General features: G+C 40.9%; 1 protein-coding gene across 2 annotated transcripts in view; it reads right to left on the bottom strand.

The window, feature by feature from the left end:
* The window catches only part of PDZRN4 (PDZ domain containing ring finger 4), a gene marked incomplete at its 3' end in the record, with an annotated part of 356,800 nt that overhangs the window by 314,681 nt on the left and 15,924 nt on the right, over window positions 1-26,195 (bottom strand).

The raw sequence follows: 26,195 nt of genomic DNA, 5'->3' as shown, positions 1-26,195 counted from the left end.
CAAGCTGCAAAATTGTCTTAATGATTTGAAACATGAGAAAAGCAGGGAATGAAAAGGGAATGTTACATTCTGAAAGAAAAAAAAAAGATACCAATACAACCTTAACTCTGCCCCTGGTATGGGTGGTTGGAGGAACTCAGAATAAACCAATCTCTTATGTCCCGCCTCACTTTCAAAAAAGAGGTGTGACGGGTTGGATCACAGAACCCCCCTTGGGAGCTGCCACCTGATGTGCCAAGACTACTTCTACCCCTGCCTTACCTGCCAGCTCAGGACCCCAGCACCCTGTCTTGCTGAGCCAGACACTCCCGTCTGCTCCAACAAAGACCCAGGGTCTGAATTACTTGCCCCAAAGCTGCAGGTTTACCTGAAAGCAGCTAACAGAAGTGTTCCTGTCTTTAACACTCAGCTGCCCAACTCCCAATGGGGTCTAAACCCAAATAAATCTGTTTTACCCTGTATAAAGCTTATACAGGGTAAACTCATAAATTGTTCACCCTCTATAATACTGATGGAGAGATATGCACAGTTGTTTGCTCCCCCAGGTATTAATACATACTCTGAGTTAATTAATAAGTAAAAAGTGATTTTATTAAATACAGAAAGTAGGATTTACATGGTTCCAAGTAGTAACAGACAGAACAAAGTAAGTCACCAAGCAAAATAAAATAAAATGCACAAATCTATGTCTAATCAAATGGTATACAGATAATCTCACCCTCAGAGATGCTTCAGTAAGTTTTTTCCTCAGACTGGACCCCTTCCAGGCCTGAGCACAATTCTTTCCCCTGGTAGAGTTCTTGTTCCAGCTCAGGTGGTAGCTAGGGGATTCTTCCTGATGGCTCCTTCACTTTGTTCTGTTCCACCCCTTTATATATCTTTAGCATAAGGCGGGAATCCTTTGTCCCCCTCTGGGTTCCCACCCCCTCCTTCTCAATGGAAAGACACCAGGTTAAAAATGGATTCCAGTTCAGGTGACATGACCACATGTCACTGCAAGACTTCAATGCCCACTTGCCAGCACACAGGTATACAGGAAGTCTTACAGGTAAGCCACAGCATCTGCAGACAATTGTACAGGTTAATGGGAGTCATCAAGATTCCAAACCACCATTAATGGCCCAGACTTTGCATAATTACAATAGGCCCTCAGAGTTATATTTCATATTTGTAGTTCCTGATACAAGAGTGGTACATTTATACAATAGTATGATCACACTCAGTAGATTATAAGCTTTGTAATGATACCTTACAAGAGCCCTTTTGCATGAAGCATATTCCAGTTACATTATATTCACTCATTAGCATATTTTTATAAAACCAGATAGACTGCAACGTCACAAGAGGAACATTTTCTTAGGATCTACTACCACCACTATAAATCAAAACTTCTATCCTTACAATTCAATGGGATCCTTCAGTGTGTGGTCTAAGCCAGTGGTTCTCAAACTTGGGCTGCCGCTTGTTCAGGGAAAGCCCCTGGTGGGCCGGGCCGGTTTGTTTATCTGCCGTGTCTGCAGGTTCTGCCAATCACGGCTCCCACTGGCCGCAGTTCACCGCTCCAGGCCAATGGGGGCTGCAGGAAGTGGCGCAGGCCGAGGGACTGGAGGCAGTGTCATGGCTCATTGGGTAATTACTGCTGGCTAACAGATCACACCAAACACAATGACTGCCTCTCCTCCCTGTATTCAGCTACACAATCACAAATACACAGGCTCACAAAAATTAACAGATCCCTAATATTACTTCCCTGTACCTGACACAGGTCACAAGAGGCAACTTTTCCCCACACTCCATTAAAAATAAAAACATTGATGAGTTGCTTGTGTCCAGAGGCAGCAGAGTTCAAACAGCATTGGGTGTCTTGTTTGAGAAAGGTAACCTTATTTCTGTATTTACTAGCTTCCTCATATTTGACTGCTTTTTATTTCAGCTATACCATTCTTGTCTGAAACACGTTGGGAGGCCTTAAGTCAACATAGCCCCGTTTTCCAAGTTTGAGCTGGGGGATTTAAACTCTCATTTACAACAGACCTTAAATCACTCTTAAGTGCTCCCTACCTTAATGAAGTGTTTTGCACAGAAAGTTAATTATAACCCAATATCAACCAGTGTAAGTCATCTTCCTTTTGACACTTAATAGTTTCAAACCAAGATGCTGCCTATAAAAAATTAGTAGCGAGGCTCTACTCAGCATTATCTCAAGGTTACAGGAGTTTACACTAGAAATAATACCACAGTTTATAAAGATTTTTCTTTCCAGAAAGGTAGGACATTTACTATTTTAATAAGTGAACATTTGTAAAACCCTCCAGCCACAATGGTTTGTGTACTCAACATTTTGCTGGTAGGTTGCTCCTTTGAATGAACTCTTACAATTTATTTCTTTGAAATGAATCAGAGATACAAAGGGAGGCTGGGGAGAGATCTCAATTAAACGTTAGTGGCAACCAACCAAGAGACCTCTAGGCTGAGATTTTATAAAGTTTTTTTTCACCTCTTGTGGCCTTACTTAGCTTTCTCTGCAGGGGACCAAATAAATTAATACTGTAATACATCAATAAATGTCATGCTTGCAATGAGAAATCCTGACAGCAGGCCACGCAGGGTAAAACAAAGTCTATGCCAAGCAATTAAGCTTATGAAGGACAAGCAGATGACAAGAATTAAACTCATTAATTTACTACATAAAAGCTCCAGTTAACGAAGTGTGAGAAAGCTCTCAACTGTTCGCCAATAAACACAGCATTCCTTCTCTCCACTGAAGTTGATGGCACTGTAGTCTCTGCTATCAGTGTCCTTTTCCACTTTCCTTTAAAAAGGTGGAGCGGGAGCTCTTTCTTGAGCAATCAGCCTTCAGTAACCATAGTCCAAAACTGCAATAGAATGCAACTTTATTTTAATATGTCCTGAATTAACAGAGTTAATGAACAGTAGAGTGAAGGAAATTAAACATAGGCAAGAGAAAGAATAGGTTTGTTTTCAGATGAGATTAAAATCTAAGAGGCAAAGAGATATGACAATGCTGTTCAGATGACAGGAGATGAACAGCAGAGCAGAAGGCTTTCACCCCAACAGCAGTGAAGACATGCGAATGCATGGAGAGGAAGTCACTGCAAGATAGAAGGAGCAAGGAAAAGAGAGAAGAAAGGGATACGTTCCAAAAGATAAAGAGACTTGTAACCTTAGTGCTAATGTTTCCCATTAAAGATTTTCACATTCATCTGAACCCAAGGTGAAGGAATCTAGTCTCTCTTCAGTTCAGCTAACTCCATTTAACACTAATGGGTGCGTCTGAGCCTTGAGAGAAGAAGAGTAGTGGTCACTGACGCTACACAGAAAATAAGGTGTTCAAACTCCTGCACATTATCTGAAAATAATGAAAAAAATGTTTGGTATAGCTTATCAAATAACCATCTTATTTCACAGAATAAGATGGTAAAGAAAAATGTAAAAATCTGCAGGAAGAACAGAAAAGAAATATCCGGATAGGGGTCTATACAATTACAAGTTAGTGGGAAATAAATTAACTGGTTTACATTTCCTCTTGCCAACACACAGGTTCACGATGCTGACAGATCCTGTAAATGGACTGTAGAGCCAAAGAGAATACAATCAGTTATTTTTTAGAAGTACAAATCTACAATCAGTAGCAGCAGTGAATTCTCTAGATAAACATTACTTAAACATTTCACAAAAACTACTCGGCGTACCATGTACCACACTTCAGAATTTTTACAATTCATTGGATCATGATCCCATGAAATTATAAGTTGTTGCGATTTCTCACAAGCAAACTCATTTGCAGCTTAATATAGCAATAAAGTTACTAGAACACTAATTTATTTTGTGGTGATTGACAGGGCTTCAAAAATCCACTCACTCTCTCTCACTGAAATCAGTAGAAAGCTTCCCCAACAAGTGTGGAGACCGAACCTTCAATTTCTGTAGAATTTGAGGAAAAGTGTGTAGCACCTTTTCTTGTAAAGATAACTGAACATGAACTGATGCAGTGGTATATACATGCACCTGAGGATAGATGATGCCATTGGTTTCTTCTGTTGCTCAGATATTTCCCAAACAGCAGCAGAGTGAAACTAACAAAACTTGGGTCAGTTTCAGCACTGCTATTCAGAACCCATTCCAAAACACCAGTGAAAGTGTCAAGAATGTCAATATAATTCTTCCCCTGTTGCTGCTTGGAAAAATGAGTAGGGCTGAAAAATCTACTGTCACAGTTTCTCAGGCAAGAACCATTAACTTCTGTAGAACATCAGCTAACATTTAAAAAAATTATTGTTACGAAAAATTTCCAAATGTTGATCAAGTATAATTTGATGCAATAATGCCAGCCTGAGTCTGCAGATCAACTCAGTCAGTGCTTCTGCTGCTGCTTAGAGCTTCAAATCAATATGAAACTTGTGTGCAATTAAGCAATTTGATGTGAGACTATAGTGCTTAGTGACCTTTAGTCATGTAGATTGCCATCAGGAGCATTTTTCTTAATAAATTTTTTAAAATAAACATGCTAGGCCGTACTCATCCCTGGGGTAACTCAATCAACTTCAAAAGAATTTTTCCAGAGGTGAATTTGGAAATATGTGCCTAGATTTGTTTTACGTTATACAGCTCACTGTGTACATACCTAATTAAGTATTAAAAACAAGAGAGCAATAAAATATACATGATCTACCTCTAGGCATAAAGTCCCCAACATATCTCGCCATAGTATCTTCCATTACTGCTGTAATGCAAGCCCAGCTATCAAATTTTACATAGACATCCCCATGAAACTCTTCAAAGAAGAATAATGACTTGTAACCTTGGGAAAATATGCACATTCCCTGCAAATGCACTTAGGATAGCACTGAAATCAAATGGCTCGCTCTCTCTTTTTTTTTTTTTTTTTTTTTTTTGGGTGCGTGTACAGATCCCAGCTGAGTAGAATGAGGCAGATCCTTGGGGATTCACTTCTTTCTTTCAACAAGCCATTATTAAGAAGAGCTTAGGTTTAGATCACTCTAGCACTCCAAAGATGCCTATACTATTACCAGCCCTAATGAGCAGATTGTTCTTCAAACAAAAAGCCATTTACAAATACACAGCCACTTTACTATACATATGCACACAAACCCGCACATCATTTATTATTTCAAGTTTGGCCTTTGCATTTTGAAATCAAAATAGTCTACACAGTAGATAATTTTCAGAAGAATACTGAAATTTATTTTACCTGTCCTTTTATTCTATGATGGACTTAAACTGACTTCCACGGTGCTCCATGTTGGGTACAAGACTTGCTGCCACATTGTACATTACAGAATTGGAGCCAGGTACTTGGATCGATACGTAAACTGGCAAATCAGTTTTGAAAAGATTTATTCCCAATGATTTCTTTTAACTAGTGTTTGACTATAGTGGGTTGAATGAGCTCCAAGAAAATTAAGCATTCCAAGTGAAGTTAATGGGAGTACGAGTGATTGGCATTTCTCAGAATCATGGCCTCAGTTACATACAAAAAAAAAAAAGGCAATCACCATATTTTTGTCTATCAGTGCTGATCACCAATACTTGAAAACCTGATTCAGCAGGCTTCTACGTGAATTAAGAATCAGTATGGGTAACAGTCCAGAATTGCCTGAGGCTAGAGCAAAAGGAGTGTCCACTCTTGTAGCAGCAGCAGCTCTTCCTGCTGCAACTCCCTAACTGCCTTCAATGGCAGCACTCATGGTTGCAAAAACAAGACACAGGAGGGAAGAAAACACAGCCTTCCTCCCCTTCGTCACCATCAGGAGACCCGCTTCTCCTCTGATCCCATCACACCACTATGGGAGCAAACTGATTAATGTTATTTCTTGCCACAGAAGATAAATTATACTGGCCTGGATCCTACAGCAGAATTTTAATCTGACAAGTCATTAATTTACTACAAGATTCATGCAGACTATTTACATTTAAAAAATAACTGCTCCTCTTAGAATTATTACAAATCTTAGACCATACAGACACACGCTCTGGTCTGCTGAATTACAGGTAATAACTTTCATATTTGGTGAGTGGCTTCTGAATTATTTGCATAGCAGAAGCCCCCAAAATATGGTGTAGGAGCTTTCCAAACGGAGGAAGACAGTCCCTGCCCCAAAGATTGTGCCCAAATGCACCCACACAAAAATCAAATGCTATACATACAGTCAGACAATATCTATCTGCAGCTTGAGAATTGTTGCAAGAGAAAGTTAGAGTTTAGCTAGTGTTGTGCTTATCAGTTAAGATATAAAATCAGACTGGAAGAATCTAGTAACTAAAATTACAGATCTTCCTTTTAGCTAGTCCCTTTCTGCCTTCCCTCTGCACCCATCCTTGTCCTTTAGTATATTTTATATGTAAAATATAATGTTAAACTAAAATGAACCACAAACATATTTTTTAAAACCCACAACCAAACGAAAAAAATCAAAGTGCTACTGATGCTTGAAAATCACCACTCTATTATATCCCCCCTCTAACTCTTAGTCTATTTTGATTGTAAACTCAGAGGTTGGGGACTATATCTGACTATTTGTATAGCACCTTGCATAATGGGGATCCTGATCTTGGTTGCAGCCTCTAGATCAGGGATTGGCAATCTTTGGCATGCGGCCCATCAGGGAAATCCACTGGCGGGCCGGGACGGTTTGTTTACCTGCAGCATCCACAGGCTCGGCCAATCGCAGCTCCCACTGGCCGCGGTTCGCCGTTCCAGGCCCATGGAGGCTGCATGAAGTGGGGTGGGCCGAGGGATGTGCTGGCCACCACTTCCCGCAGCCCCCATTGGCCTGGAATGGCGAACCATGGCCAAGGGAGCTGTGATCGGCCAAACCTGTGGACGCTGCAGGTAAACAAACCATCCCAGCTCGCCAGCGGATTTCCCTCATGGGCCACGTGCCAAAGGTTGTCGATCCCTGCCCTAGATGCTAGTGCAATACAACTAAAAATAACAACTTGATGGCTCACATGTGGCTTTTATCCACAGCCCTGAGTATGGGGGCTGCCACTCAATTCCCATGGGAACTCTAGGAAGGATTGCACCCTTAAGACATAGGATTGTGCCTCCCAAGGGCATAATCCTTCCTGGAATTTCAAGGTGTACAGATGATACACACCCACTGATACAAAACTCCAGGGGTGCTGCATGTGAATCCAGCCAGCTTTGCTAGAAGCTGGAGGAAGGGTGTGGCATCTTTGCAGTAGTTTGTGCCCCCAGGGATGATGAGACAGGAAGCAGTCCGTCCTCTGTATGGGAGTGTGGGGATGATGACTGCAGGAAGGGGGTCAGCCTCTGTGCACCATTTGGCCCATGGCGCAATGCTTTAAAATCAAATTCATACTTTGTAATTGCTGTCACCCATACACCACTCTGGATGTCATCTGATTTAATTTGCCCCTTATTTAACCAATCCAAGTGTGAACTAAAACTAAAGCAATGGCAGGTATGAAATTACTCCAAAATCAAAAACACCCTAATATTACCAAGTTACTTCATAAATATTTAATAGAATATTGCATAATATTTGAATATTTAGTAGAACTTATCAAGTTTAAATTTTATAAAGCAACTCTATTTTCCATTTATCTATGTAAAAACGCACCTTTACTATTGAATTGAGTATATTTTGGGAAAGGAAAATATTTATTCACTAGTGTGATATAAGAACAAATGCTAAGACTTTCTAATCAGTCACATACAGTAGACTACATACAAGAACGGCAAAGGGACATACTAAAAGCTGTAGTTCAGACCAATCAGATTAATTCTTGTGGTTTTCTTGCCAAAGTAACAGTACCAATTTCTAGACCTTTATAAAGTCTTTTTCTCAAAAAGTAATTCCATGTCACTGAAGACTAACAAGATATAGTGTGATACTGCCTTATTGCTAGCAGGGCCACCGAGAGCGGCTTTGGGCCCTGGTGAAAACATTTTTGGACCCCCCCCCCCAGCAATGGCAGACCAGCTAAATGGGGCCGACGAGGGGGGGGAGAAGCCGGGCCCCGGGCCCCCTATTCCCTCCCTCCTCATCGGCCCTGTACCGGCTAGGTCTGAATTATTCCTTCTCCCCCTCCAAGCACACATCTGAAATTTCACTTGCTAAAAACCATCACCATCATTTCAAGAACAATTAATTGATTTTCCTCCAGAAACTGATACAATCAGGGTTCACTGAATTTTTTAAGCATTCCTGTGAACATTTAAAACTGTAATCTCGTAAGTGATTTCAGCTGTCACTGATTTTCACATCACTTCCTCCATTCCAGCAGGAGCATAATAAGCCAGGATGGTAAACTGCTCCTCATCTTATAGGATGTAAATTACTCTTAAACAATTTGGCAACATTTATTAGCTCTACCAGAGGAGTCACAGAGTGAAGAAACTGGATTTGACATGAAACCATATGTTAACTGATTTCAAAACAAGTCTCTGAAGACTCAGGGCTCTACAGGAATACTGCAGCTTAAGTCTCTTCCCCTCCTTTTTCTTGGCAGAAATTATGTAACAATGTTCCAACTTTAGCTGATGGAGGTTTTTTTTCCTCTTCTGTTTTTCTGTGTCTGTGAGTGTGTGTATGTGTGAAGGAGGGAGAGGAGAGGTTTTCATTAGCGAAAAGATGTTTTTGGGTTTGGTGCACACCATTTAAAGTATCTGAACATGATAGTATTGTAAAGCAGGCTCTGATCCTAACCACCACAACACTTTGTGATTAAATAAAGAGCTCAGAGATCATGAATACAGGTTCCAATGCCGCATTCCTTGTATATTCAAAACTGACACTTAAATGCATGGAATATTTAGACAAACAAGGAATGCCGGTTTGGGCCCTGGGAATAATTTAATGTAAGTACAGAAAGTGAATAAAATAAGGAAACCTCTCTCTTATTTGAACATGTACCGCCATGCACAAAATTAGATGCAGTAAATAGTGCACTGGTTATACAGTAAAGAACAATCTACAGAGCAACTACATGCCACAGGAACTCAAACTCAACTGCAACAATATACAGATAAATTGCATCACGTAAACTATAAACCCACAAGAGTTATTCAAGAGTCAGAAGAAGCAGCAGCCCCACCAATACAGATATTTCCTCCTATGGGTTTCCCAGTGCGTTCTAGCTTTCTTTAGATTACAAGTTCTTGTATTTCAGTGTTTTGTACAGTGCAAGCAGATTGTTGGTACTAAATAAATAATATATGGCTGGCTTGGCATATACATAGGAACAATAATGTCCTTAATGCTTTTCTAATTAATAGCAGAGATCAAGTGTTCCACAGGAGTGAACACCCATGGGTGCTGAACCCACAGTAACCACATTCCAGCTTAGTGGAGATACACAGCCTCTGCTAATATGTCTATTTCTGCAAGCAGAAGATGAGTTTTGGTGATATCGCATCAATAAATCGGACAATAAAAGATATTGCGGTGTGTCAGCTGATATTGGATTAGAAACAAGAAAATGCAATATTCAATGCAGAATTATAGTGTGTATGACTTGAGGCCTTTATTTTATTAGGACCTGGCTTCATTGTCTATTTCACTGTCTGCACATCTCACCTCCATTACTAACAAACCAAATCACCAGCGTGAATAAAAATCAATGATTTAAAAAAAAAAACACGAATAAAAATCAGATTTTTTTATTTAAATCGATTTTTTTGATAAAATGCTTTTTTGAGGGAAAAAAAACCTATCTAAAGATAGTTTTAATTAAGATACATTATACTCAAAGATATCTCATCATGGAATAGGGATTATAAATTCTAATTCTATAGTATGAGACAATATATTCATGGAATGTTTAAGAAAAGTTTTGTAAATGAGTTCCAATAGTTCATTGATTAGGGACCCAATCCTATGGGGTTCCAGGGGCTTTTGTATAGATTATTTAGGTTAATCTTTCTATCTATCCAATGGGACTCAATGCTCAGTCTAGAAGATACCATCAGAGATGCTTAGTTTTGCAATTCTCAAACTGTGGATTTGTGTCTCCAGAGATAACATTCTTGTTAACAGCAAAAAAAGTTTTAAAATAAATAAATAATATAGAGGAGGTGAGAAATAACAGACCTCAACTCTATTGTCCCTCTGGAAATGTGTGTACATAGGGTCAGTCCCTTACCTCTCTCTAAAAGTGCAAAGTTTCATAAAGTTCAATGAATAGAAGATTGTTGATCTGGACAAGGAGAAGAAGTCTGGAGTGATACCAGTCAGCTCTGTGTTCTTGGGGAACCAGGGCGCAGTACCCAGCCTGTCTGACTCATGAAGGACACCTGCCTCCCCCGTCCCCCGCCTCTGCTTGAACCAAAACAGATCAGAGGAAAGACTTACAGAAAGCAATGGAAAGGCAGTGAGAGACACACATAAACCCCTCCTGACAAGGGTGACAGAATTAAGGCAACAACCCTAGCCTCAACCGCATCAAAGATGTGGCAGGGAGGCATCTCCATTAGCATACAGAATAGAGAACAGAGATTCCAGGGCAAGAACCACACTGAACTCTGGGACCAGAAAAGCAGGGAAGCACTGCAACCTGGGGGATCCCTGCTCCAGATGTTAATGAACCTACATCTGCACACACCCAGCTCAGCAGTTATCAGACCAATTCTAGTAATGAATCCTTGATTGATATCTAAAATACTGAAGCTGCCTAATTGCACTGTGAGTTCCTTTGAAGGAACTTCACCCCTAGCTAGGAATGATCAGTTCCTATTGTCTAGTCTAAAGAAAACCCTTGAATCATCAGTTTACCCATAAACAAATCTAGTGTTCGCCCTTGAACCATTGTTGTTTCCCTACAAAAAAACTCTACCCATGCTTAAGTAAGTGTTCTGATGCATGGATCCAACTCTGCATCAGTTCCACTGGGACTTCATCTTCTCCTGACTGATCATGTTGGGGGCTCTGCCTGTCTCCAGCGCTCAGGACACTGAGCTACCACCATCACCTGGGAACCCCGACCAGTTCAAGCTTCATGGAATGGTGAGACCCCCAGCTCTCTCTCTCTCTGTTTTCTTTTCTACCTCAGGTATAACTTTTTAACCCTGACTTGTTTGATCAGGTATAGTTTTCTATATGTGACTTTTGTAATCTTTTATAATGTAATTGCGATGTTTGTTTAGGCTCTCCTTGTGTCTATTATTCAATAAATAACTTTTATGGTTAAGCTGGTTGCTTCCCTCCCTCTCTCACTGAACTTCACTCTTTTGTGCTTTTGGCTTCCCCATTTACTCTGCAGCAACACTCCTCTTACCTAAGCTAAAGATCCCTGTAGTGCCCAAAAATACTGTGGGGTTTGCTCATCAAGTGGGTTACTACCAGAACAACTGTAACATGAAAGTGGGGATACGGATGTGCTGAACCTGTGACATATGAGGGTGGCAGCTTGGAAGTGCTGCTCGACCCAGACTACTGAGTCCAGGGGCATATAATTGTGGCAGCTTGAAAGTGCTGTTTGACCCAGTCCGTTGAATCCAAGGGCACACAAGGGTGGCAGCCTGGAAGTGCTGTTTGACCCAGCCCACTGAGTCCAGGGGCATATAAGGGGTCAGCTTGAGAGTGCTGATTGACCCGGTCCACTCAGACTTGCTCTGTTAGAGTGTGTGTGTGTGTGTGTGTGTGTACGCGTGCGCGCGTGCGTTCATCTGGTTCTGGGGCTGGAGGAACCCAGCCCTGGGGAACCTAGGTCCTGCAGGATAGCTCCACTGGGAGGGGACTTGCAGAAGGGAGAAGTAGAGCTCCATATAAAAACACAAGTGACACAAGCAGTACATTGATAGAATTACAGAACCCCCCCCCAGAAGAATAATCCTAATAAATGAGCATACCCCAAAGTAAAGGGCAAATCTGGTAACATGAGATAAATGTGAGAAGGGAGGGACAAGCAGTAGAAACAAAACTGTTTGAGCAGCATATTCCAGAAGTCTTGAGGTCTTTCTGAGTGTAGCCTTCATTGATTTGAGATTTACCATACCATTCTCTCACTACAAGGGAAAACCTATAATGGCAGCAGGCCGTAAAAGAGACCTACTTTGGGAATATTTTAATAAAGTTCTTCTACCTGTGGGTAAGACAAGCATGTGTGCAAAATACAAACAGTGCAACAAAGAAATGCAAGGCCTGGTTGCCCGAATGAAACAACATCATAAAAAGTGTTCCTTCTCAGGAGGAAGCTGCGTTGAAGATGATGAAAGGAACATGTCTGAACATGCAGGATCTTCAGGTTGGTATACTTTTTTATTTCATATTTCTTTCTTAAGGACTGTCTTCCTTCTGACTATTCTTGAAGTCTCATGATTGAGCAAAAAATATAGTTGTTACTCTATGGTACTATCATTTTAGAAGAAGTTGGGATAAAAAATAAATAGCTGAAATAGGCAGATCTTCCTTTTACAAATTCACCTTTAAAGTAGTACTGAGTGTCAGTGAATGCAATGAGTAATACTAAATGAGCAGTATGGTAATAATAATTAAATAACTGCACTGACTTATTTTGTTTAGGAGAATCCATCTTCAACATACAGGATTCTGAAGACTATCCACCTTCAAGATCATCATCATTTTCTATAGTTTCAGAGTTATCTGCCAATGATAGTGTTTCAGTCACATCATGTATGTCACATAGCCACAGTATATCACCTGTAGCAAAAAGAAAAAAAAATCTCCATCATCCAGAAACAACCATAGATAAATTTGTGATAAGAACCAGAAGATTACAAGAAGAGGTAATTGATGAAAAAATTGCTCGGTTTGTTTCTGCAACAAACACTCTTTTCCGTATGATTGAGAACCCACACTTCATTAACATGGTTCAGTCATTAAGACCAGGATACAGTCCACCCAACAGAGTAGATGTCACAGGCAAAATGCTGGATAAAGTGTATGAAAGAGAAACTGAGCAGTATGCAAAAGGTCTAGAGGGTAAAATTGTTAACCTGAGTCTTGATGGGTGGAGCAATGTCCACAATGATCCTGTTGTATATGCTTGTGTGACAACAGAAGAAGGGAATGTCTTCCTTACAGAAACAATTGATACATCAGGAAATGCACACATAGCAGACGGATAGCTCAGTGGTTTGAGCACGGGCCTGCTAAACCCAACGTTGTGAGCTCAATCCTTGAGGGGGCCATTTAGGGATCGGGGGGGGGGGGGGGGCTATCAGGGACTGTACTTGGTCCTGCTAGTGAAGAAAGGGGATTGGACTCTATGACCTTTCAAGGTCTATGAAACAGGTATATCTCCATATATTAATTTATATTAAAATACTTACAAGAAGTAGCACTAAAAGCTATAACAAACTGTGAAAAAAAATTTCAAATGTCTAGTATGTAGCTTGATCACAGACAATGCTGCAACTGTATCCAAGATGAGAAGAAATTATTTAGAAGAGAGTCCCAAGCTAATAACATATGGTTGCAGTGCTCATTTGATGCACCTCCTAACCAAAGACTTCTGTGTTCCAGGGAAAAAAAGCTAATGTTGTTGAAATTGAAAAATACTTACGTAACAACCACTTTGTAGCAGCTGCTCTGAAAAAAGTGGGAGGAACCACGCTAACTCTCCCACAAGACATGTGATGGAACTCAGTAGTGGACTGTTTTGAGCACTATATCAAGAACTGGTCTAATCTGATGACAGTTTGTGAACAAAATCATGAACAAATAGATGGCACTGTCACAGCCGAAGTTCTCAACATTGAGCTTAAGAGAAATGTTGAACACATGCTGAGTACCCTGAAGCCTATTTCTGTAGCCTTGAACAAAATGCAGGGAAATGGCTGTTTTATTGCTGATGCTATTGAAATTTGGAAGGAACTGAGTGAGATTTTAAAAAGAGAAATATGCAGTGACAGAGGTAAATTACAAGCATTAAAAAACAAAAGGGACAAGCACTATCTCCAGCTCATTTTCTTGCAAATATTCTCAATACTCAGTACCAGGGTCAAACCTTAACTGCTGAAGAAGAGGAGTTGGCTATGACACGGACATCCAGCAATCATCCCTCCATAATGCCAACTATAATAAACTTCAGAGCTAAGGGTGAACCATTCAAGAAATATATGTTTACTGATGATATTTTAAAGAAAGTCACACCAGTGAGCTGGTGGAAGTCACTTAAGCACTTGGATTCAGAGACTGTTGAAGTGATAATCTCATTTTTAACAGCAGTAGCTTCTTCTGCTGGTGTAGAAAGAATATTTTCTTCCTTTGGACTAATTCATTCCAAATTGAGAAATCGTTTGGGACCTGAAAAAGGATGCTTGTTTTTCTTTTCCAGATTATGAACAAACAGGAAAATGAAAGTGAAGATGACTGAGTTAGCTGCAGAAGCCAATATTATATTTTAAGTTTCTCATGTTGACCTGGCTGACATAGTCGATTTAATTTTTGGTTTTGGTTTTTTAAATATTTCATTTAACTATTTTAGTTAAAAACAATTTTAACACAAACAAATCTGATTTTAAAAAACTTCAATTTTTAACTAAATTCAAAAATTCATATGCTTGTTTCGTTAAAATATTATATGTTTTCTGTTGAAGAAAAAAATCCAACATAATGTTGCTTTAGTTAAATAAAACAATTTAAATGTCTGTCTGGTGATGTTCTCCTCCTAATACAGCATGGCAACTGTTATGTTGCACTCTATGTGTTTTATGGAAATATGTTTATGAGTGTAAATATAATGTAACTGGAATATGCTTTATGCCAAAAGTCTCTTGTTAGGTATCATTACAAATCTTATAATCTACTGAGTCTGTTCATCCTATTTGTATGAATGTATCATTCTTGTATCTGAAGATAGAAATATGAAGTATTATTGTGAAGTCCTATTATAACTATGCAAAGTGTGGGCCATTAATGGTGGTTTAAAATCTTTATGGCTCCCATTGACCAGGACAATTGGTTGTAAATGGCTCTGTTTACTTGTAAGCCTTCCTGTGATTGTGTGAGTCAGGGAAGAATGGAAGCTTGGGGTCTCACAGGACATATGACCATGTCATCTGGTACTGAAATCCATCTTAAACCTAGTGCTTTTCCATTTAGAAATAGGGGTGGGGACCCAGAGATACAAAAAAGCTTCCCACTTTGTGCCAAAGCTATAAAAAGGGGGTGGAACAGAACAAAGGAGGCTGCCAGTTTTGAGAAATCCCCTAGTTACCACCTGAGCTGGAACTAACAAGAACAGTACCAAGGAAAAGGATTGGGCCCAGACTAGGAAGAAGTCTAGTCTGTGAAAAAAGCTCCATATTTGATATACATGCACGAATACATGTAAATACACAGAAGTAAAATATTGCATCAATATAGAGTTGGATAAACACTTATTCTGTGCAAGTGAGAAGGATTCCAGGGTATATTACTTCACCTTTAATTGTTGTTCTATGATGCTTGTATACTAGAAATTCTTGGGTTACAAATCTTCTGAAGAATGGAATCGGCAATCCTAAATTTTGTTGAGAGAGAATTCTGGAATCATACATGAGGTAATAGCTGACGCAAATCCAAAAGATTCTTTTTAGGGTCTGAGTCTACAAGACTCATGAAAAGGGGTGGATGAGCATTAATCAATGGAGGATACTGCTTTCAAGAAACAAATCTCAGGTAGGTAACCCTTTCTCTGTAGGTATTATCACATATATCTGTACTTGACAGCTACAGAGCAACAAGGAGGACTCTGAAACAAGGAACTTATGCTCCATAACTAGATGTGCCCATACAACAGTTGAAAACAGTTGACTTTCAGTGTGATTTGTGCTCATAAATCCTTTAGGCACTTTGGGAAATCTCTCTGAAAAATATTGCACAATGTTAAAAAAAACAGTCAGCAAAATATGTGGCTTACTACAATGAAGATTCATAGGCAGAGAGCACATTTCAGTTGTCCCCATTAAACATTAGATACAATAAGCTAAATTAGAATGAAGAGCCAAGCTTTCAGAGTTTTCTTTAGCTTTGGCTAAGTTCTTGTCAGTTAGATTGCCCCTTGTTCCTAAATAAAAAGGGAATCCAGGGTTAGACCAAGTGAGAAGTCAAAGCAGAATGTTCACCACTAGGAAGATACTGTTTTATGTTGGATTACAGACACTTTATTTATACAAGAATCAGAGGGGTAGCCATGTTAGTCTGGATCTGTAAAAAGCGACAAAGAGTCCTGTGGCACCTTATAGACTAACAGATATATTGGAGCATAAGCTTGCATGCATCTGACGAAGCGGATATTCACCCACGAAAGCTCGTGCTCCAATACGTCTGTTAGTCTATAAGGTGCCACAGGACTCTTTGTGCTCTTTATTTATACAGTTTATTATTATTATTATTAATCTATTACATAAATAATATTTTATGTACTGTGCTCTTTAAAGACATAGAATAAGCCAGGTCTCTGACCCATAATGCTTTAAGTCCAAACAGACAAAATACAAGAGTGGGAGAAATCACACAACATAGCTTATACAGAAGGCAGACTCTTTACTATACCAGCACTACTTCAATTTTGTATTTTAAGTGCTTAGTGACAACAGTAGGAGGGCAATAATGTAATCCTAGGCCTTTAACCAACAAATGACAGGATTTGTCGGTGATAAGGTTAAAACTCTGCCCTCAACCTTCTCCACTGACAGCATTCTCTGAATTGTAGATGATAATATAAGCCAGACCTGATGACTGATTAGCTAAAAGATGATACTCATAAAGAACTAATTATTTGGGTGCAAATAGTAATTCACTAGCTTCTACTAAGGAAAAAAAATAGCCAATTCCATAGTAAAAATGTCATAACAGTTAAACAACCAGGAAAGACTCTTCATATGTCTGTCAGGAAAACAGTGCTGTCAGAATCTTAAATGAAAAATGTTTGTAGTCAAACCTCCACTCCTCCACCGCCCCCCAAAAAACCCAAATTAGATAAATTCATGGAGGATAGGTCTACCAATGATTATAAGCCAAGATGGTCAGGGACACAAGCCATGCTCTGGATGTCCCTAACCTCTGACTGTCAGAAGGGGATGGATCACTCGATAATTACCCTGTTCTGTTCATTACCTGTGAAGCATATGGCACTGACCACTGTCAGAAGACAAGTTACTGGGCTAGATGGACCTCTGGTTGACCCAATGTGCGTGTTCTTATGTAAAATGTTGTGCACATTTTACTTCAAAAATTTCTGGGGAATTTTTCTGATGGAAAAAACAAAGAAACAAAAATAACCACACATTTTGTTTCTGTTCCCTGTGTCACCCTTTTTGTCTCCCTTTTTCAATGGCAAAAGGGAAAACAAAAAAAACAAATATTTTGTAAATTTTCTAAAAGAAAAATCAGTTTGTTTGAAAAAATGTTGAAAGTAACACATTTTTGAAGTTTTTGAAAATGTACAGGGAACATTTGTTACTGTATGTATGTTTTTATATGGAAGTTTGTCATTCTCTCAATAAACCTCCTAAACTAGAGACTGCATTGTGATTAGTTTACCTTCCACTGGACATCAGAAAGACAAATTTGCAACTAGCTTGCTTCTCAGCGCAGTTAGCATCTCTCTTTTGGCGACATTTCTAAAGGTGTTGAAGGCAATCAAGCTCAAAGCTGGATTTAGGTTATGCAGGAACCTGAACAAAACAAGCTGTGTGAGGCCCCAGCCACATCTCAGAAACCACCTTCCACATCTGGCATCTGCAGATGGTATTTGATCTGGGTGAGGTTGCTGGTCATTCTGGGAGAATGAAGGGCTAGGACCCCACGTTCAATTTTCAGATTTAATGTACCCTGTACAAACATAATTACCTGAAATGTTTGTTAATGTACCCATTACAAACATGATTAACCTATTAAGGAGAAAAGCAGAATCATTTAAAAGCTAGTGGGAACTATAGCCTTTGGATTGCAACAGGAGCTACTATTCAAACGGACACAGTCGGTGGGCAAGGTTATAGATGTGTGCTGAAAAGGGTTGTTGACAGCATGGGGGCCGTATGGCCACACACTTGCCACGTGTCTATGGCTAGCCCTGATCAATCAGAAGTGCAGGGATCCAGCTGCTTGAATTCATACAGGACAGCAAACCTCCTTCATTTCAACTTGTATGCCCTTTCCTGCAGGCAGCTAGGAGGACTTTAGAAATCAACCTGATTGACAGCTGAGTGTTAAGATTGAGAGAGTCCACTTAGAAGGAAATGTCCAAGTTCTAAGCCACGAACATGGCAAATCTCATGGGCAGTTTGATTGAAGGTTGGTATCATACGATGCCTGTTCTCTATTCTGCCTTCCTCAGCAGTCTCCTTAAAATCCTCTTATTTGGCACATAACTGAGATAATATAAGATAAAAGTCTGAAAATACCATAATATCCAATATGTTTTTCTCCATGAACATATCATACAGCAGTCAGTAGCCTTGTACTTGGTGATGTTTCATGCTACATTATATTACCTCAAGTAATAAACTCATTTTCTTAACAACTGTCCATGTTGCATCACGTTAAGTGCAATGACTGGTGCATTTTTCTGGATTTTGTCTAGTCTATAAAAGTATTTTACCACTAGATATTCATGGAGAGAGTAAGAATAGGTGGAGTCACTGGATTCATTCACCTTACTAACATTAGGAACAAGCCAACCACCACAGATAAAGCAGAATAAATCTGTGCATAAAGCCTCATCTGAAAGAAGAGAAATTTCTAACGCTCCACTAGCTCTGTCCCGCCCCCCGCTGCAACAGCAGTGCAATTAGGCTGGGTCTATAGAAAAAGATATGTACTGGAAATATTTTTCATTAAAAAAAAAATCACAACTAAGATATCCATTTACTAAAAATACATATTATTTGTCCTCCTCACTATTTTAGCCCCTTTCAGCCAACCAACTTGAGGACAACACAACATGCACCATTCTCACTGAAAAGTGACTGCCTAGATGCCTTCAGCCATTCACAGCCCCATTAGTGAAAGTCTGAAAATACCTGAATCTAGAAAATACCACATCTGATCTTTCTAATCTGAGAATGATTTGCTCTAACACTACAAAGTTTTTAGTTCTGCAGAATATTGAATTTTTGGGAAAAAAAGGTTTTCACAAAGGTATCTTTTGCATATTCACTCAATTTCTTTCCACACATCTGAAAAGCATAAACTACATATCCATTCCTGACTATTCCCACTCACGAGTTAGATGGAGGAACACTTTCTAGTTCAACACATTACAGTATCTCTAAGCAATCTGAAAATTAGGTTATTAATCTTTTAAAGAAACCCAGCCCCAGTGAAGTCATGAATAATGACTATTCTTTTTGAGCATTTCTGCACTGGTAGACACTAATGGCTTTCTTTGCTCAGCCTCAGATTACAGAGAACAGTGATTAGCTACTCCTTACAAATGTAATTAACTGATTAAGAAAAAGGGCAGAGAAGATCAAAGCTCTTGGGGCATATAGCCTTTGGATTGCAACAGCAGCTACAATTCAACGGGTTAAGAGGATAAAACACTGCATCCACACAACACATGCCAGCTGTCTCTCCTCTCATTGTGAAGCTGACTTAACCCACAATAAAGAACAACCTTTTATAAAAGGTTGAAGAAGGTTCTATTCATTTTACTTTGTGAAAACACTAAAAAACTGCAGGAATACAGCAGCATGTGTTCAGTGAGGCACAGCCTTCTCAAACTTCCTTAAGAAGTTCTAAGCAACAAGCTTAGTGTACTATTCTTTTAAGCCTCCTAAGAGTCACTCACAGATGGGTCTACTGTTAATTATTCCAGCCAGTTCTCATCATGTGAGCTTCAAAGAGCTAGCCCTCTCCAGTCAGTGCTGCAAAGCTCTTGAAGCTTTTAACTTTGTCTGTTCTCCAACCATTTAGAAGGTTTAAGGAACACTGTCTGAAAACGCCTTTCATATTCTCGATCCATCTGTAACTAACCATGTCTTTTGTTTCAGCTCCATATTGACTATTGGGACCAGGATATGTAAAAGATCAACTAAAGCTCGTGATGAAGACCATGGTCGACAGCCTCACTCCTCCGACACAATGGAACTTTCTACAGTAAGATAAAATTCATCTGTAAAAGAGATGGACCTTTTTCAAGGACTGGTTTGAGACTATGGCATTAAATCTTCCAAGGAATTAAGAACTATCACAAACGTAACCATTCAAGCGCAAGGTTAATTTCTTTGAGCTTGTCTTCTTTAACAAAGTCATAGCAACATATGTGTATATGTAATTTAAAAAAATGTCCAAAACAAAACACTCTATTGGAGATCCACTTCTCCCCCTGGGGACGGGATGAGAGAAAAAAATGAAACAGATGTTAGTAACTGTGCTATTGAACGCTACTCAGATACTAGAGTGATGAGCAGGGTATAAGAAACTGCACAGAATAGAATTTACTGCAAACCTGCCTTCCAAGTAAACTGCCTATTACCTTTATTGATTGATTGCTGGAAATCCAAGAGTTAGAGTTTTATTCCTTTAGAAACTTAAAGGTAAATTTAAAAAAATAGACTGAGAAAAAAAAGGAGAAGGAATGAACATATAGCAAGCACAAACGGAAACACAACATTCAGAGAAATTCTGAGTTTTAATTTGTAGAGTTTCTGACACATCCCATTGGGGGATGGATTAGTGTCATTGTGAACGGGCCAGGATATGGCCTATCCTTCACGCAGAATCTGATGAATGGCAACAACACCAGCTATAGATCTTAGAAGCTCCATTAAGCGGTTTACCACTGATTTACCATGATCCGCTCTGCCTGAGAACACAGCCAGCTTGGTGGTGGTGCTATCCATCCACTCAAATTTACATCAACCTCTCCTCAAATTCATATGTCTGAGATGGGTAAAATATGCAGAGCAGAAGTTAATGCTTCTATGAGCAGCAGGAAATCCCACTGAATTTTCTACTGAATCTACCAAACTATTTAAGGAACACTGTCTGAAAATGCCTTTAATCTTTTCAATGCAAATCCAAGGAATCCCAAAAACATACTCTTTGTACAGAGGGATTCTGTAGGCTCAGAGGAAGAAGTATGTTGCATATTCACCACACTCCTTCCCTTTCACTAACATCTTCCCTGCCCTTTTGTCTCCAGATAGTTTCAACCAAATTTTGCATGATTTTCCTTATCTATTTGTCTCCTCACGAGGGATGATATGGATAAAACTATTTAAGATCCCAAACTAAACATACGTATGGACTTAAATATTATAAACAAAAATATTTCTAAACAAATTTAAATATCTGAAAATGCGATTCCTCCCTTATTTATCTCCCATCACCTAAGGGTTTGGTGTATCTCCTTCAACAGAGGAGCACATCACTAATACTAAAAGGAATGACATAAATACAATTATCTGCCCTGTGCTACAGTTAGCAATGTCATTATCTGTTGTGAGACACAAACTAAACATTGAGCCCCAAATCCTGTCAAGTACTTAGACACATGCTTAACCTGATGCATGAGACTAGTCCTGAGCTTAAGCAATTTGCAGAATTTAGGCCCAAATTCAGTTCTTAGCAGGTAAAAACCCTTTCAGTTACATTTAAAATACGCAAAGGAAAAAGCCTGTTGTAAGTCAAGACATTTGATAATTCTTTGAGAACCTACAATATTACAAGTGTCAAAACAGTATTTAATCTGTTTGCAAACTTAAGTCTCCATGGAACCAACAGTCTAAGGGATCATATCTAGAATTACCAATTGAATACAGATAAATTTATTATACAATGCTATTCCATTAATATAGAAAAAAAACCTCCACTACCTAGCTACTATATTTTTAGTCTTTGCTTGAAAGCAAAATATACTGGGCCAAATTCTGCCCCTGTTTACACCTATTCACCTCCAAAGAGGACAGAGTATTGTTCAGTATCATTATACTATCTGCATTAAGATTTGCAAGTCTAATGTTCTGTACGGGCTACTGAAGCATCTTTTGCCAAGACAACTACTGTAATATTTAGATGACATAAACAAAACCTACTTGGTCTTATAAAACAATGTGATATATACCAGACCATGGTATATACCATACCATGTGTCCATTAAGAAAGTATTCCTCTGCTACTACCCATAGTCTATTGGTCACATCATGAACTTGGATTCAAAGCCATTCCAAATTGCTCTGATCCCAGCAAGACTGTTTTTAAACTCACTACTTCTACAGATCTAATCTAACAGTGGATATCCTAAGCTAAATAAACATGATAAGTATCAGAGATTTTGCTTCAGCAACATAGTGAATGTAATGACAGAAATACAAAGAAGGTAAAACATCACAGGGCTGACACAGAGCTCAGTCAGCAGTCTGGCAATAGTTTAAAAGTTTCTGGTTAGACATTTTACAGATGCAAGTTTCTTCGGCTAATACAGTGGTACTCAACTGCATGCAGCCCATTTAGCACACAGCTGTCGCCTAGCTGTGTCCTTAAAGGCCGCTGGGCCCGCAGAGTCAAGGGGGCAGGCTGCCCCACCGCCTGGTGCAGTAGGGTCCAGAGCCCTGGCTGCCCTGCCGCCGTGCCTGGTGTGGAAAGGTCTGGAGTCCCGGCCCCCCATGCCCGGGGCCCTGACTGCCCTGTCCCATGTGGCAGAGTCCAGGGTCAGGGCTGCCGGGCAGCCCAGTCCCACACGGCAGGGTCTGGACTCGGGGCTGCTCTGCCCTGCCACCCGACCCCACATTGTGGGGTCCAGGCTCAGGGCTGCCCGGCAGGGTCCGGGCTCAGGTTTGCCACGTGACACAGTCAGGGGGGTAAAGGGATAGGGACTGCCCTGCAGCCTTGCGCTTGGGGTATGCTCCTGGCCCCACTCTGTGTAGAGATCTGTGGGTAGGCCGGGGCGCTGGGCATACGGGTCTGTAGGAGGTTTTTTTGGGGGGGAGGGGCGTTGTGATACTCAAACTGCGACCCAGGTAACACACTGTGGGTAGGGTTGCCAACTTCTTAATCGCATAAAACCAAAACACCCTTGCCCTGCACCTGCCCCTTCCCCAAGGCCCACCCCTTCCCCAAGGCCTACCCTTCCCCGCTCCTTCTCTAAGGCCCCACCCCTACTCACTCCATCCCCCCTCCCTCTGTTGCTCGCTGTTTCCTACCCTCACTCACTTTCACTGGGCCAGAGCAGGGAGTTGGTGCGGGAGGGTGTGAGGGCTCCGGCTGGGGTGAGGGTTCTGGTGTGGGGCCAGGGATGATGGGTTTGGGATGCAGGAGAGGGCTCAGGGCTGGGGGTTGGTGTGCAGGAGGGATTGCAGGGTCCATGCTCCAGGAGGGAGTTTGGGTGCAGGAGGGGGCTCAGAGCTGGGGGGAAGGAGGGGGTGTGGGCTCCAGGAGGGAGTTCTGATGCAGAAGGGGGCTGGGGCAGGGGGTTGGGGTGCAGGAAGTGTGGAATGCAGGCTCCAGGAAGAGGCTCAGGGCTAGGGCAGGGGATTGGGGTGCGGGCTCTGGGAGGGAGTTAGGGTGTGGGAGGGGGTTCCAACCTGGGGACAGGGGTTGGGATCCAGGCTCTAGCTGGGCGGCGCTTACCTCAGGCGGCTCCTGGTTGGCAGTACAGCAGGGCTAAGGCAGGCTCCCTGTCTGCCCTGGTTCCACACAGCTCTCGGAAGCGGCTGCCATGTCCGGCCTGGCTCCTAGGCGCAGGGGCAGCCAGGCAGCTCTGCGCCTGCAGGTGCCACCCCAGTATCTCCCACTGGGTGCGGGGAGCCAATGGGAGCTGCAAAGGCAGCACTCGGGGCAGGGACAGCACACGGAGCTTCCCTCATCATCCCTGCGCCTAGGTGCCAGACATACTGGCCACTTCCGGGAGCCAGGGGGAGCCAGGGAGCCTGCCTTAGCCCCGCTGGACTGCCAACCCGACTTTTAATGGCCCAGGCAGCAGTGCCGACTGGAGCCACCAGGGTCCCTTTTCAACCGGGCATTCCAGTTCAAAACCGGAAGGCTGGCAATTCTAATTGTGGGCCACATAGCAGCCCACAACAATAAATAGGTTGAGAACCACTGTGCTAGTAAAAGTCTTAAGACTTTACTGTAACTAGTTTTGTGGACAGGTGCTAGAAATTCATCAGGCATGCACTCTTTAAAAAGTGAAAATAACAAAGAGGGAAATAGAATAAGAGAGATGAAACCTAATTTACAAGCTTTACCTTGGACATATGTTTTATGCATAACATTGCAGTGAGGAGACAAATTTAGGTTATTTAATTTTAACAACTTGATGGCATTATGCAGCATAATATGAGTTCTATCAAGTACAACAGGGCTTGAAAAATTCAATCACAATTTTTGGATGAATGTAAGGACCAAACAAGAGGGGAAGAAATATCATTTTTTGTAGATTTTGATCTGTCCTTCTTCCACTTATCCCATCATTGTGCAAGCATCTGCTAGCTTCGTCTGTCCCAGGAGGCACTAAGGTCCACCTGCTTACCATCTTCTTTGATGCAATCGATCCAGCACTTCCTTGGCTTTGCTCAAGGTCCTTCCCTACCACATTCCCCCACCACGCTATCTTCACCAGGTCCCCTTCATTCATTCTTTGCGTGTGTGCAAACCAACAAAGTTGCACATCCTGGACTTTGTCAGCCATATCAAAGACTTTGACTTCCATTCTAATACTTTCATTTTGAAGTCTGTCTCTTCATGTAACTCTTCTTATAGCACTAAGACATCTCATCTCATATACCTACAGGGTTGAACCTATTGTCTTTTTTATCCCCCATGCTTCTGCACCAGACAGCATTGCATTCCATTCACAAAAAAGAACAGCCCTTATGGTTGTAAATAAAACCTTCTAAATATGAACTGATTGTAAACTGAGGCAATGATGTCTTCCTCAGTCTTCAGACAGCCAGCTCCAGTGTCACTGCCATTGTTTACAGCTTTAACAAAAGCAGCAGTGTAAAATAAACAAAATAGGGCAGCAGTCAAACTGCCCTTCTGAACCCTGTGGGCAGCAATTAAACTGTCTAGAATCATGTCAGTTTCATATCATGGTTTTAGAAGGCTATTAGTATCAGCAAAGGCAAGCACTGGAGTTATTCACAAAATGAGAAGACACATGAAGACAAGCTGGGGTGTAGCTATACAAATATTCTCCTTCACCCCTTTTTAGGAGTTAAGAGTGAGAAAGGTCTCTCCCACTTCCTCACAGCAGCAAGAATTATCTGAAGTTGAATTAGATCAGTTCCGAACTTCTGACTCTTCCCAACTCTGAGGCCCAGCAGGGAGAAGGAGACAGACATATCCCATCCAGTAGTTAAAGGGCTGGTGGATTTTCACAAATATATGTCTCCCAGTAGTCAGGGCTCCTATGCTGGGAGTTAGCTATGTGTAACAGCACCGCCACGGAGAGTCTTATCAGGCAAGTTTTTGGGAGAAGCAGTGGCAAGCAGAAGAAAGGTTTGCTCTCTGTCTTAATCTCTCTAAACTGAGATCAATTCATGAGGTAGAGTTCCTCCCTGGGAATAAGGCATTGGTGTTGAGCGAGGATTCCTGTCCGAGTGCCATTTGTGAACATCAGGCAAGGTCTGGTTTTTGTATAGTGTAAATAAACAAGTTACACTAAGAAAATACCCTGTCATCATTGCCCCAACAGGAAACTGACATGGAAGGCCTTGAAGTCTACTACCCCTCTGCAAAGGAGTAACAGTACTGTGGCAAAAATTGGCACACTATGCCCCTTTCATGTATGGCACTGGGCCTTCGCTATTCAGACTGTTGGCACTCAACTTTTCCTGGTGGAATCCCTTTTCATACTTATCTAGGGCTAGTATGTTAGGGGATGTCTATACTTACCGAGGATCAATGCTGCAGCGATCGCTGCACCGCGGGTCTATTTAGCAGGTCTAGTGAAGACCCACTAACTAGCGGGCATCTATTAAATTGTGCAAGTTCTGAAGTATAAGAAAAGCTAATGACATTTAAGTCCATATAACCCCAATATGTGAAACAATACAAATGTAGATTGCACTATCCATACACTGAGTATGCAAGTTTCTCTGTCCACAGCTGAGCTCAAGTACTTTGTATGACCTGTTTCTTCCACTTACATAGAATATCTTCACAGAGAAATGAAATCTCTTATCTTAGCATCCTTTAAAGTAAGACTAATTGTTTAGCAAACTTTCTGGTAGTCTGTGCTAGATTGTGATGAATGGGTAGTGAAGAGTGGTGACAATTAAGTCTGCTAGA

This window comes from Trachemys scripta, chromosome 1 (assembly GCF_013100865.1).
Source record: "Trachemys scripta elegans isolate TJP31775 chromosome 1, CAS_Tse_1.0, whole genome shotgun sequence".
NCBI lineage: Eukaryota > Metazoa > Chordata > Testudines > Emydidae > Trachemys > Trachemys scripta.
This window is presented reverse-complemented; position numbering and strand designations above follow the sequence as displayed.